At 45.1% G+C, this 12545-nt stretch overlaps 1 protein-coding gene across 1 annotated transcript in view; it reads right to left on the bottom strand.

Moving 5' to 3' along the window:
* Positions 1-12545, bottom strand: part of TTC39B (tetratricopeptide repeat domain 39B) — a 128835-nt gene that overhangs the window by 115970 nt on the left and 320 nt on the right.

The following is a 12545-nucleotide window of genomic DNA, read 5'->3' as shown; positions in this document are numbered from 1 at the left end:
ACATGCCTTCCTGAGAAGACACACAACAAATCGAAATTTCAGGGATGCTTAAAAAGAGGCTGATTTCATTTGATTCTTCGTCCCACTTGAGACTTCAGCTGTGGTGACAGCCCCTTTCATTCTACTGCGAATGGCTTAGAAATGCAATTGCTTGTTTATTCCTCTAGCAAGAACTAAACATATTGGATAAAAAGCTAAGCATACTGGGTAGAAATCTGCCTTGGGAAATGAACTAGAAAATCAGGAAAAACCTTTATCCATGTACACTACACATCTGCTTTCTTGCAAATGGGACAAATTATTCATTTGGACACAAATTACATGTAGCCCTCGAACCTCTCTTCTGATGATATTGATAGTGTAAAAGCCAAATCAAGTACTGACCCAAATGCACCTTGCTCTCCAGTCCTGTTTTTTTTTGATGCCTAACACTTGTGCATTATCCCTCTGATATATAATGGCATCTCATTTTTATTTCTGCCTGGGAAATTTTGTTTTCTCCTAGCAATTTTAAGTTTTTCAATTATTTTAAGTGTTAAAAGTGTATTGAGGTGAGAGCAAATGGGTACAAGAATCTTTATGGGGTGTGGAAATGTTCTTAAATTGGATTGCGTTGGGGGGGGTGGGCAAAATGGATGACGGGGGGTCAAAAGGTACAAACTTCCAGTTAAAAAATAAGTAAGTCCTGGGGATGTAAGGTACAGCATGGTGACTATGTCTAATAATAACATGTTGCATATCGGAAAGTTGCTAAGAGAATAGATCTTAAAAGTTCTCATTACAAGAAAAATAATGTAACTATGTATGGTGACAGATGTTAACTAGGCTCACTACGATGATCATTTTGCAATATATACAAATATCAAATCATTATGTTGTACACCTAAAACAAATATAATGTTTTACACCAATTATGCCTCAATTTAAAAAAAAAAAAAACTGGACTGTAGTGATCTATGAACAATTCTGTAAACTTCCTAACAATCACTGAATTGTAGACTTAAAAAGGAGTCAATTTTATGGTATGTATTTACACCCCTCAATAAAGCTGTTTTGATTTTCAAGTGTACTGAAATAAGGCTAATAGATATGGAGGCGAATTCTCCTTCCTGGTTGAGAAGATAAAAACATCTCATTGTTAGAAACCCCTGAAGGGAATTCCTTTTCTGCTCTAGAGAAGAAGGACCACCCTTTCCTTTTGGAACAACGGAGCGTCTACATCCCATCCCTGCCAGATGTCGTGGCACATTTGCCAAAAAAGAATTATCTCGTCTTCGAGGCAGCCAGGAATGCTGCATAGTTATTAAGCGCCTCCACAGGACGTTAGGAGGGAATATCTAAGAAGGCTGGAGGAGGAGAGGTGTCCCCAAGTCTTCAATGATGAAGCAGAACTGGCCAGGTGATGAAATGGCATATCCAAAGCTGGGAAGTGAGAAAGGACTGACCTGGGAGCTGGGGCATAGAAGGGGAACTACAAGCACTTCAGCATGGCTGATATTAGTCCTGTTAAGAATGCAAACATCTAGGAGCCACCCCCGCCCCAACCTACTGAATAGGAACGGCTCATGCGGGGGGAGCGTAGGAATGTGCATCTTAACAAATCACCCACTCCCCTAACCTGGTGACGTATGCACACTAAAGTGTGAGAACCAATGAGCTAGATTCTAGGGAAGGCCTTATATGTCGTGCTAAGGTGTTTGCATGATACCTTAAAGGCAGGGGTGCCTGGGTGGCTCAGTCGGTTAAGCCTCCGACTTCGGCTCAGGTCATGATCTCACAGCTTGTGAGTTCAAGCCTTGCATCAGGCTCTGTGCTGACAGTGCAGAGCCTGGAGCCTGCTTCAGATTCTGTGTCTCCCTCTCTCTCTGCCCCTCCCCTGCTCACGCTCGGTCTCTCCCTCTCTGTCTCAAAAATAAATAAAGATTAAAAAAAAAAAAAATACTTCGAAGGCAATGAGAAGCTGTGAACAGATTTTAAGTAGGACTTGAACTTTAGGAAGAGCAGTCTGGCATGGCACATTGCTTTGGGGTTGAGCAAGAACCCTAGAGTCCCTCCACACCAGGAGTGCACACACACTGTCCCCTCCTTTACCTTTTAATTTAACCTCTTACACCAAGTAACTGAACACAAGCATACCTTTTACAGGTCACAGTCTCCTGTTAACATCTAGGTGTTACCTGAAAAGACTGTAACAATGCCACGACATTCGCCAGTGTTAAAGAGGGGATGGTCCTGCACAGCATAATGTCTAGAAAAACCAAAGGTTACCATGTATACCACTACGTGTCAATAGGGAAAAGCCATTTTCAAAATATGAGTGAGAGTACCAATGCCTTCCTGACAAATATCCACACTTTTCTGCTTTGAGCCTGTTTCCCATTCTCTTTTGTGGTTAAGTGGCTTCCCCCCACCACCTCAGGGAAGGAAAGGGTGAGGACTATAAACGCAGAACTGACCGGGCTGGAGTCCTGGGAGTAGCCTGAGAGGTACCTGCATCTATCCTAAAGGAATACAACTGCTGGACAGGGGTTGTGCCAGAGCCTGGATGGGCCGACCCTCACACAGCCAGTTTCTTACACAGTTGGGAAAACAATGTCAAGCATCCACACATGCAGCCTCAATAACAAAAGAGCCAAGAGCCAACGTTTGTGCCCCATATGCTAAGCCCTTTATAGGACTTTAATCTCCACAATAACCCACTGAAGTAGGTTTTATTATGTTCATTTCACAGATGAAACCGAAGCTTAATTTATCCAAGGTAGTACATGGAGGACGAGTTCAAACTCGTGTCCGTCTAACTCCAGAACGTGTACCGTACCACTTCATGGGATGTGTCAAATAAATTCCTATTTTTTCCTAGTTTTTGATGCTTCTAGGAATATTAAGAAAACAAGCAAATTGAATTCAAAAGGCTTACAACACATTATAAACAACTTACATATAGGCCCTGAAATCACCTAGTACAAAGGTCAGCAAAATTTTTCCATAAAGAATTGACAAATATTCAGGCCACGTGGGTCATACAGTCTGTGCCCCAACTATTCAACTCTGCAGTTTAGTGAAAGCAGTCACGGGCAACCCCTACACAACCAGACAGGGCTGTGTCCCAATATAACTTTACTGACAAAGACAGGAAGGAAGGGGGCAGAGTACATTTGTCCTTCTAAGTCTGCCACCCTCTGACCTAGTGGGAAGGGCACTGAATGTAGAGTTAGAGCACTTGACTTCTAATGCCAATTCCATGCCTAAGTGAGTTAAGGGACCCTGGGCCAGTCACTTCCTGTTTCTTGAATGCATGCTTAGAGAGTTTCCCTCTCAGTTGGCTGCAAAAATAAGGTAAAAATATATCTGAACACACAGATTCTTCACCAAACCCCTAAGTAGTAGGCAGTGGCAGCAACATCTTAAGGTAAGCAAAAGGAAAAGAGAACTACCACTTTCAGAGTAATTCTGAAAATGCTATATGCCAAGCGCTTTGTGAAGTAGACCCTTACTTCAGCCTCATCAGCACCTTTACGGGTAGGTACCATTATTCTCGTTTTATAAATGAAGAGCATCAGACAGGTTAAATACATGCCCGAGGTCACAGAGCAAATGGGAAGCCAGGATCTGAACCCAAGCTGGCCCTCTTCAGAAGCTCGATACTGCCGTGCACAGGGAGTGCTCCTGGGCAGTCAGCCCTCAGCCAGTGATTCTGCACAATGAGTGCTCCTGGGAGAGGCTTTGCAGTGAGGCCTCATTCCCCTCTCTTGAGGAATCTCTCACCCTGTCATCTGTCTTGCCCTCCTCCTTTCAAAAAGATCATACCCTCTTTGGCCTGAGAAATGATGTGAGAATCTGAGGTTTGTTTCCTTTAGTTCTGAATGGAAGGACTGCGCTCATGAGTTGAAAAAAGACCAGGAACTCCAGAACTCTGAGAGGGAGCAGTCCAAGGAAGCGGGGAGAGACAGCAGTGGTGCACCATGTGGTTCTGCATCTCAGAACTCAGCCAAGAGTAAGAGTCTATGTGATGAAACATAAGTCTATGGAATTACTCAGGCATGTCTGACTTGTCTGCCTCCTTAACCACTGCATTGCAGTGGACAGTCATTTGTTTAAAACTTCCGAAACAAGTTGAGAAAGGACAAAGCAAAACCAAGAAATAGAATCCTCACTGCTTCCTTTATAAAAAGGCGGGGGGGGGGGGGGGTGGTGGAGCCGAGGGGACCGGAGGGGAGGGGAGAAGGAAACACATTCCCCGAATACAGGAGGATACATGTGTCTCCCCACTGTCAAAGAAGAAAATAGAAAAAGACCCCAGCTCCCTAGCTGAGCACTGCAGCAACACACACAGCACTGCCCTCCTGCCTCAGCCACACAGCCCCTGCACGCCCCCCACTTGCACGCAATGGCCTCCGACATGCTTCATCCATGCCCAAGCCTGTTTCCTCTGCGGCTCCCTCCGCTTCAAGGAATGAAGGTGTGAGCTGTCCCGCTGCTGCCTGCTGAAATCCACCCCTCAATATCCAGATCAAAACCACCATCTAGATCATCGATGTCAAAGCTGAAAAGCACTTCAGAAATAGATGGTCAATGTCAACTCTTTCACGTTACCTGTGAGGAAACCAAAGCCCAAAAGGCTTAAAGGGACTTGCTCTTCCATCACACAGCTGGGTAGTAAAGACTAGGTCAGGAAACCAAGTCAGCTGCTTGCGGGTGGGGGCATGACATCCTGATGACTGCCCTGTGAGTGTCCTCTCCTCTTCCTAGGAGCGCCAAGGTACTTACACTCTGTCTGGCCTCTCCCCTACTCCAAGTTAGAGTTGTGCGTTTGGGCCCACATTCTCAAGTGTCTGCTCCTTATCTTACCCACCATGTTATCCCAGTGCTTAGCTACACCTGCATACAGTGGGCCTTCAGAGGGCTATAACAGCCACTGACAAACAAAACACCAGAAAAGCACCTGCCTCTCCACCTGGGGTCCTGTCTCCCTCCAATCAGCCTCCACGCACTGCCAGACAAAGCCACCTACAGCGTTGGTCTCTCCACACCTCTCCTTAGCTTAAACCCTTAAATGCACATGGTAATACCCACAACTTGACATGAAAGAATCGGACGGCCCATCCTACCCTTCCAGACTCATTCTCTGCCACCCGGAGCACCACCGACTCTCCCCCCACCTCTATACCTTATGCCTGCTGTTCCCTCTCCCTGGGACACACTTCAAGAACTCCCCTCATTACCCACTCTCTCCTCATGGTTAACCCCTATTCATCCTGTAAGATCCAGATTTTCTAAGAAATGGCCTCCTCAAGGAGACCATCCTGACTACCCATCCTCCCTTTAGGATGAGGTGCCCTCCTTCTGCGTTCCCAAAGCACCCTGGCAATCCTCCTTTATGGTCTCAGCGCAGAGTATTACATCTATTTGTCTGTACACCTGCTCCCATTCCCTACTAGACCCCAACTTAGAGCTGGAGCTGTGTTTGCCTCTACAGCACCTAGTGCAATATTCAACACATCAAATTAGACTGAATAATTCTTACTTACTAGTTGCAATCAGACCCAACAAATACATATATGTCACGTTATTTCATTAAAATATTTTAAAATATGTAGGCCCTATGTATATGTCAGCATAATATCAGCAATACTAAGGGGACATGCCTAAGGATCTCAGCAGGGAAGCACTTTACTACACAGCCACAGTCTTTAAATAAAGAGCATAAGTAGCATAATGGCATTTGAACCTTCAGGCATTCGACACTTGAGGAGTCCCTTTAGAGAGGTGTGGTGACCCAACCAATATGGCCAACTGGCCAGGGTGGAGGACCAATATCCACTAAGCAAGGAGTGGGAAGAAAGTTCTGACACAGTCGGGGACCAACAGAAAGCTCTCCCCAGAAAGCCTCACAAGCACTGGGCAGTCTCCAGATACTCATCTTTTGGAAAGTGAGCACACAGTGACTTCAGGAGACCCACCTGAGATGGCCACCGGGTCCCCCAACACTCGGGCCTGAGAAGATGTCAACAAATGGTTAGGTGGAAACCATGAGCCTCACAGAATTCACACTAGCAGATTCACACCGTCGATAATTAGTAACAGCACCCACAGGCAGGGAACTAAGCTAAGAAGGGAAGGCAAACAGCTAACCCCAGGAAGACCGGAGACCTGCCTAGAAAGAGCATACCTGTGCTACTGGACTTGAGAGGAAGGAAGCGGGTATCCAGGTATGAAGGGACGGGGAAGAGAAAGTGAAGGCAAGTTTCACTGAGAAGGTGGCATTCCAAGAAGAGACAGGATTTCAAGAGACTCAAGGTTGAACAAATCAGGAAAACTGCCGGTTGGTTAACCTGAGGAGGAGGATGTGGAGGCTGATGGCATAAGCTGATGCTATTTTTACCTCCCACTAATCTGCAGAACCAATTTGTAAACACCCTTTCTCAGCCCTGCCCAAATTCACGCACTCATAAACAGTCCCTCAGTAATGAAGAGTCACAGTGAGGGGTGCCTGGGTGGCTCAGTCGGTTAAGTGTCTGACTCTTGATTTCGGCTCAGGTCATGATCTCACTGTTTGTGAGATCAAGCCCCGGGTGAGGTTCTGTGCTGATGGCACGGAGCCCGCGTGGGATCCTCTCTCTTCTCTCTCTCTCTCTTTATCTCTTTGCCCCTCCCTGACTCGTGCTGTCTCTCAAATTAAGTAACTAAACATTAAAAAAAAAAAAAAAAAAAAAGGAAAGTCATAGCAAGCCACAAAGGTGAGCATAATCTACATGAGGTACTCCCCATCCCTGTCCTCTACACCCACCCCTCGTGTGTTAACAGCACCACAGCCCACCCACACAAGGAACCCAGAATTATCACTGAACAGCTCCCCACCCCTTCCCATCCGCTGACCCTCAAACTGGGGAAAAGGCCCCCAAGACAATTCCTCCTCCATGTTCTCCCTCACATCTGGCCTCTTCTTTCAAAGACCGTGGCCTCTGCTCCACTTTTGTCCTTACCTCCTCCCACATTAACTCTTGCAACAAGCCTCTCGCCCTTCCTGCCACCACTTCCACAATCTGGCTGCATTAACTTCACCAGATTCTTCTTCCTAAAAGAAATAACCTTATCACACTTGCCTGGCTAAAAAACCTTCCAGATTCCCATTTTTCAGGAGATTTCACCCACACTTACCATGATGCTCCAGATGCGGTACCACATAATCCAAGCTGGCCTCTGTGGTCTCAGCCCTCACTGGCTCTCCCTCCCGCTGGCTGGGGGCCCTGCTGAACCCAGGTGTGCTCTCATTCCTGCCCATCTCAACTTCCACAAAGCCTGTGCCATATCCCACTTGCTCTGCCGGGCACAAGCCTGCTCACCATTCAAGACCCAGTTCAAATGCTATCTATCTCTTTATCTTAAAGTCTCTGTCAGCCCCTAAACTAGGGTGGCATCCCTGTGTTGCACCTGTTGTCCTAGGGTAATTACTAAAAGCATCCCATTTACTCTCATACTGCCCTGCTACGGACAATAAATTACATGACCCTTCTACCTAAAACCTACCTCGATCCAAAGACAGAACTAGTTACTTGCACAACTGTGTCTTTTGCTAAGAGCATATGTTCCTCAAAGGCAATAATGCTGTCTTATCTTAGTGGGTACCTCCAGCACATACAGACTGTTAGCACCTGAGACGTACTCAGTGAATACTGGGGGAATAAAAGAATGAATCTGATTCTTGGGCACCTGGGTGGCTTATTGGGTTAAGCGTCTGACTTGATTTCGGATCATGTCATGATCTCACAGGTCGTGGGTTTGAGCCCTGCATTGGGCTCCACATTAACAGTGTGGGGCCTGCTTGGGATTCTCTCTCTCTCTCTCTCTCTCTCTCTCTGTCCCTCCCCAGCTGACATGCATGCACTCTCTCTCTTGCTCTCAAAATAATAAATTTAAAAAAAAAAATGAATCTGATTCTTTAAAAAACTGTAGCAATCAATCTTATCTAAACTTCATCTAAAATTCCAAAGATAAATTTTCTAAGTTAGAATTAGATCTCAGAAACCCTGAGCCAAAAAGGCAGGCCACAAAAGCACCTGCCACATTAGCCGTTTTCTTTCTTCAACCGGTGTTTCTCACTTTTTTCCATATAGCCCTCTTAAGGAGCCCTTTTAGACAACTTTTCCTAAACATACCCACCATGAAAGTTTAATAACACTGAGATGTATATGTGCTTTATACATTAAAAAAGCCAGTATAAAGTTTCTTCTTTTTTACTCAACAATGGATTTGGAATACCTAAATAAATATTTTAAGTTAAAATAAATATTTTAAGTTAAATTGAAAATTTTAAAGCTATTAACATTTAACTTTATAACTGTATTTGCTGAGTGGCTTTTAACGTATCAGATTACACATGCAAATTTCCAATTTCTACATAACAATATCAATGCAACCAAATTTTTAACAGACATTCAAAACTGCTATTTTTCAAAGGTAAAACAATTGAAAATTTGTCTTCTTAAAAATCACTTTTTAAAGAAGTTATTTTGGGGAGTGCCTGGCTGGCTCAGTTAGAAGAGTATGTGACTCTTGATCTCGGGGTTGTGAGTTCGAGCTCCACGCTGGGTGTAGAAATTACTTAAATAAAAAATAAAAATGGAAACTTAAAAAAAAGTTATTTTTAGTGAACTTTTGTTTCACAGAAGAAAAGAATTTTTAACTTAAGTAGCTGCAGATATTCATTCAGATACTATTGATATGTTCTTTTTTTAGTACCTGACAACTACTGATGGACTGAATAACTTTAATAGGATTAAATAATAAAATATAACCTGTTCCTATTTAATTTTCAGATACCAAGTCATTCATGAAAGCACTCAGGGCCAAACATAAGCAACATCCACAAGGCATCCAGTGGGTGGCCTGTACATAGGGGGAGGTCACCAGGAGAGACAGAACTTAAAGATCAAGTAACTGATACAAAGTTCTCCAGTCCTTCCCATCTATTTGTCGTAGGTTTATAGTATTGACCTTGCATACATACTGTATATCTGTCATGAACTTGATGTGAACGTTGTTTATGTAATACCCAAGAAAACTCAAGGAAAGAAATTTTAATGCTAAGTAATAAGATATTGTTGATCAAGCTCTGAAGGGCCATAAAACCATTGTAATATCTAAGATGTTTTTGCCTCCCTCCAGAACCCATTTCTGCCACCCTTGAGGTTGCAAGCCCTAACTTCTGTGTTCCCACATTTATCCTCCTAGCAACTAAACGGAAAAACAACAAGAAATACCAGTTTACCTAAGAAAACACTCCATCCCCCAGCCACCATGACAGTTTCTCTACCACCATCATCTCCTGAGAAACTCTGAAAGAAAAGGAAGTCCCATTTTATTAGCTCTCCTCCCAAAAAGGAGCATCCCCCCCACAAAAGTATAGACTTCTAGAAATGGAAGAACACTTAGGGTTCATCCAGCCCCACCTTCTTCAGATGATGAACTTAAAAGAACCCTAAGAAAATGAGACTTACTCAATGAAATCACTAAGTTGTAGATAGAAACCTTATCAGTCTGGTGCCCCATTGTATCTGCGGGCAGATGTCTGCACACATACTGAATACATGGCTAACGGGCAAATTACTGACAGAGAGCCCAGTTCGTCTAATTCCTAGCTACTTTTCCAACTATACCGCATGGCCCCCTTCTACTTCCCTAGGATATAAAATAATAGCCACAAAGCCTATCAAACGTATATTAAAGTGTTTAAAAAGCTCCCCGGCTGAAATAAGCCATTTTAGTTTCACACACCCAGTAAAATTGAAGAGCCAGGTCTTGTTCACTCCGTGTAGACATGGTAGAGTGCTCAGACCAATGAAATGTTAGGGACTTTCTACAAGGAAGTCAAGGGTACCCAGTCCACAATGCACTACTTCCTACTTGCTTACACTGCCTTGAGCTCTATTCTTATACACATGTCATATCTCCCTACCTAGACAGAGAACCCTAGAGAGCTAAAACGGTGTCTTCTCTTTCCAAGGCACCTACCAAGTTTCAGCACAGAGCAAACATTCAATAAATGTTTGCAAAATTTGGGGGCCTGGGTGACTCAGTGGGTTGAGCCTCCGACTTCGGCTCAGGTCATGATCTTACCGTACGTGAGTTCAAGCCCCACAGCCGGCTCTGTGCTGACAGCTCTACTTGCTTCGGATTCTGTGTCTCCCTCTCTCTCTGCCCCCCCCCCCCCAAAACTAAAAAAACATTTTCTTTTTTTTTTTAATTTTTTTTAATGTGTAGTTATTTTTGAGAGAGAGACAAAGCGCGAACAGGAGAGGGGCAGAGAGAGAGGGAGACACACAATCCGAAGCAGGCTCCAGGCTCTGATCCGTCATCACAGAGCCCGACACGGGGCTCAAACCCATGAACTATGAGATCATGACCTGAGCCGAAGTCAGACACTCAACTGACTGAGCCACCCAGGCACCGCCAAAAATAAATAAACTTTTTTTTTAATGTTTGCAAAATTTATACCAATAGAAATGGGATACTGTGAGGGATAAATGTGAATTTGGCAGGAACAAAAAAATTTGTTTATACTTTGCTCACCTCCTAGGACCAACATAGTACATTACATGTTAACAGGAGCCTAATAGTTACTGAATTTAAAAAAAGAAAAATAAAGCAAATAATGAGAAATTATTAAGAAACATCATTTCTGCTTTTATTCATTCATTTAACAAATGTGTATTTACCAAGAAGCTGTGTGCCAAGCTCTCTGTTGTTCTGAGGCCTAACTTCCCCCACAGAACTAGAGTCCTCCTCCCTAGCTAGAGTATCTTAACACATCGGTTCGTCTTGTAAGCAGTGGGCATAGCTAGGATGACTATGTATTTCTATAAGCCCAGGACAGTCCCAATTCACACCTACTGTCCAAGTGTTAATTATTAATAGCATCCCCTTTCTTTCTCAACAATGCTCTGGTCTAGACAATTCTATAGCCCTAAGACTACCAAATCTTTTTAGACTAGCAGACTAGGGATTCAAAAATTCACTCCATATTTACTATCTACTTCCAGTCTTGCTTCCTCATCTATAATATGGGCATAACACTGATCAAATTAACTGGTTATACAAAGGGAAGCAGTTGGGAACAGGCTGGAACATCACATTTAGATCATTTTGCCAGGGCCTTGCATGCCAGACATATAAATACTTAATGTATAACAGACAGCCATAAAAACTTTTGAGGAAGGGAGTGTATGTATAGCCAAAGCGCCATGAAAGTGTTACTACCTTGATTAAAGAAAAGAACTAAGGAGGAAAGAAAAACAGGAGGCTCTAGGTCATACCACAAAGACAGCCTAAAGCTATAAATAAAGAAAGGTTGTCATGGATGAAAATAGCAACAAATATGCTATTTCATCACTTGCCTTTATGTGTAGTGTAAAAGTTTCAACAATAAATACATGCAACTTAGCAAATTGTGGCTCATTGTTTTGTGGTCTTGGGGGTCCTCAATGCAAGGGACTGGCTGTAAGGAAGGTTCTCAATGACCCGGCTTGCCCTCTTGCTGGTCAGTCGTGTAAAGGAGCTGTAGTTTGGTTTTTGTTTCGTTTTTATATTAAGGGCTACACTGAGAACACAATTCGTTGTCAGGAGTTTTCCAACATGAAAGAGATGGGACTGGAATCTTAACCCGCCTCCTCCAGATCTTCCACTATTGCATCATTTGAAACTAAACCTCCTCCAGCAGCGACTTGTAAAATTCAAGTCAGGTAAAATGGCAGCAGCAGCAGCAAATGTGGGTGCTGCTGCCGGCCTCAACTTCCAGCGCAAGAGGGAGCGTCTCTCCGGAACTGCCAAATGCGGCTGAAAGGAACAATCAATAAATCAACAGGTCCAGCGCGCGCGCCAAAGGGTGCTCAGACCCCCGCGCGCCCGCCACCGGAGGAAATGGCTATTTAAATACAGTGGAGAAGTGAAGAGGCCGGAGTCGGTTCTCTCCCGTCCACCACCGCCACGGCGGACCTGCGTGGGAAAGGCCCGTGCCCTGTGGACTGCGGAGAAAGCACCAGTTCCTGGGCTGCTGCTCCGGTCCTGCAGCCCTCCGGCCCCTCGGCAGCCCGTGCCCTGTCCGCTCGCGCAAACACCCCTGGGGCTCCTTCCTCAGCCTGTCCTCCTCCTGTCACCGACTGAAGCCTTTCGGTTCTGCCACCTGGAAACTTCCACAGAAGTGAGATTCCACAAACCCCGAGGGCCAGTATCGGGACTTCAGGGTCAGACCTCAAAAAGCCCAGGCGCTCCTGAACAGTCTCAGAACAGCCCAGGGCTGCGAGTCCCGCGCTCCCGCACACTCGCACCCAACCACCCGCCGACCCGACGTGGTGTCCTCTATCCCACGACCCCGAGGTGCCGGCGCCCCAAACTCCGCAGCGCCTCCGCTCCGAGCGCCCTCCTCGCGGCCGCAGGGAAAGACCTCCCAGGCCGGGTGCCCTCCCCACCCCGCCCCCCCCGCAGCCCCTGCCCCTTCCTCCGAACCGGAGGCTGCCTGTCCCAGACTGGGGACCAAGGGGGCGGACCCT

Source organism: Acinonyx jubatus, chromosome D4 (assembly GCF_027475565.1).
Source record: "Acinonyx jubatus isolate Ajub_Pintada_27869175 chromosome D4, VMU_Ajub_asm_v1.0, whole genome shotgun sequence".
Taxonomy (NCBI): Eukaryota; Metazoa; Chordata; class Mammalia; order Carnivora; family Felidae; genus Acinonyx; species Acinonyx jubatus.
Note: the sequence above shows the minus strand (reverse complement) of the source record. Positions and strands in the feature narration are given on the sequence as shown.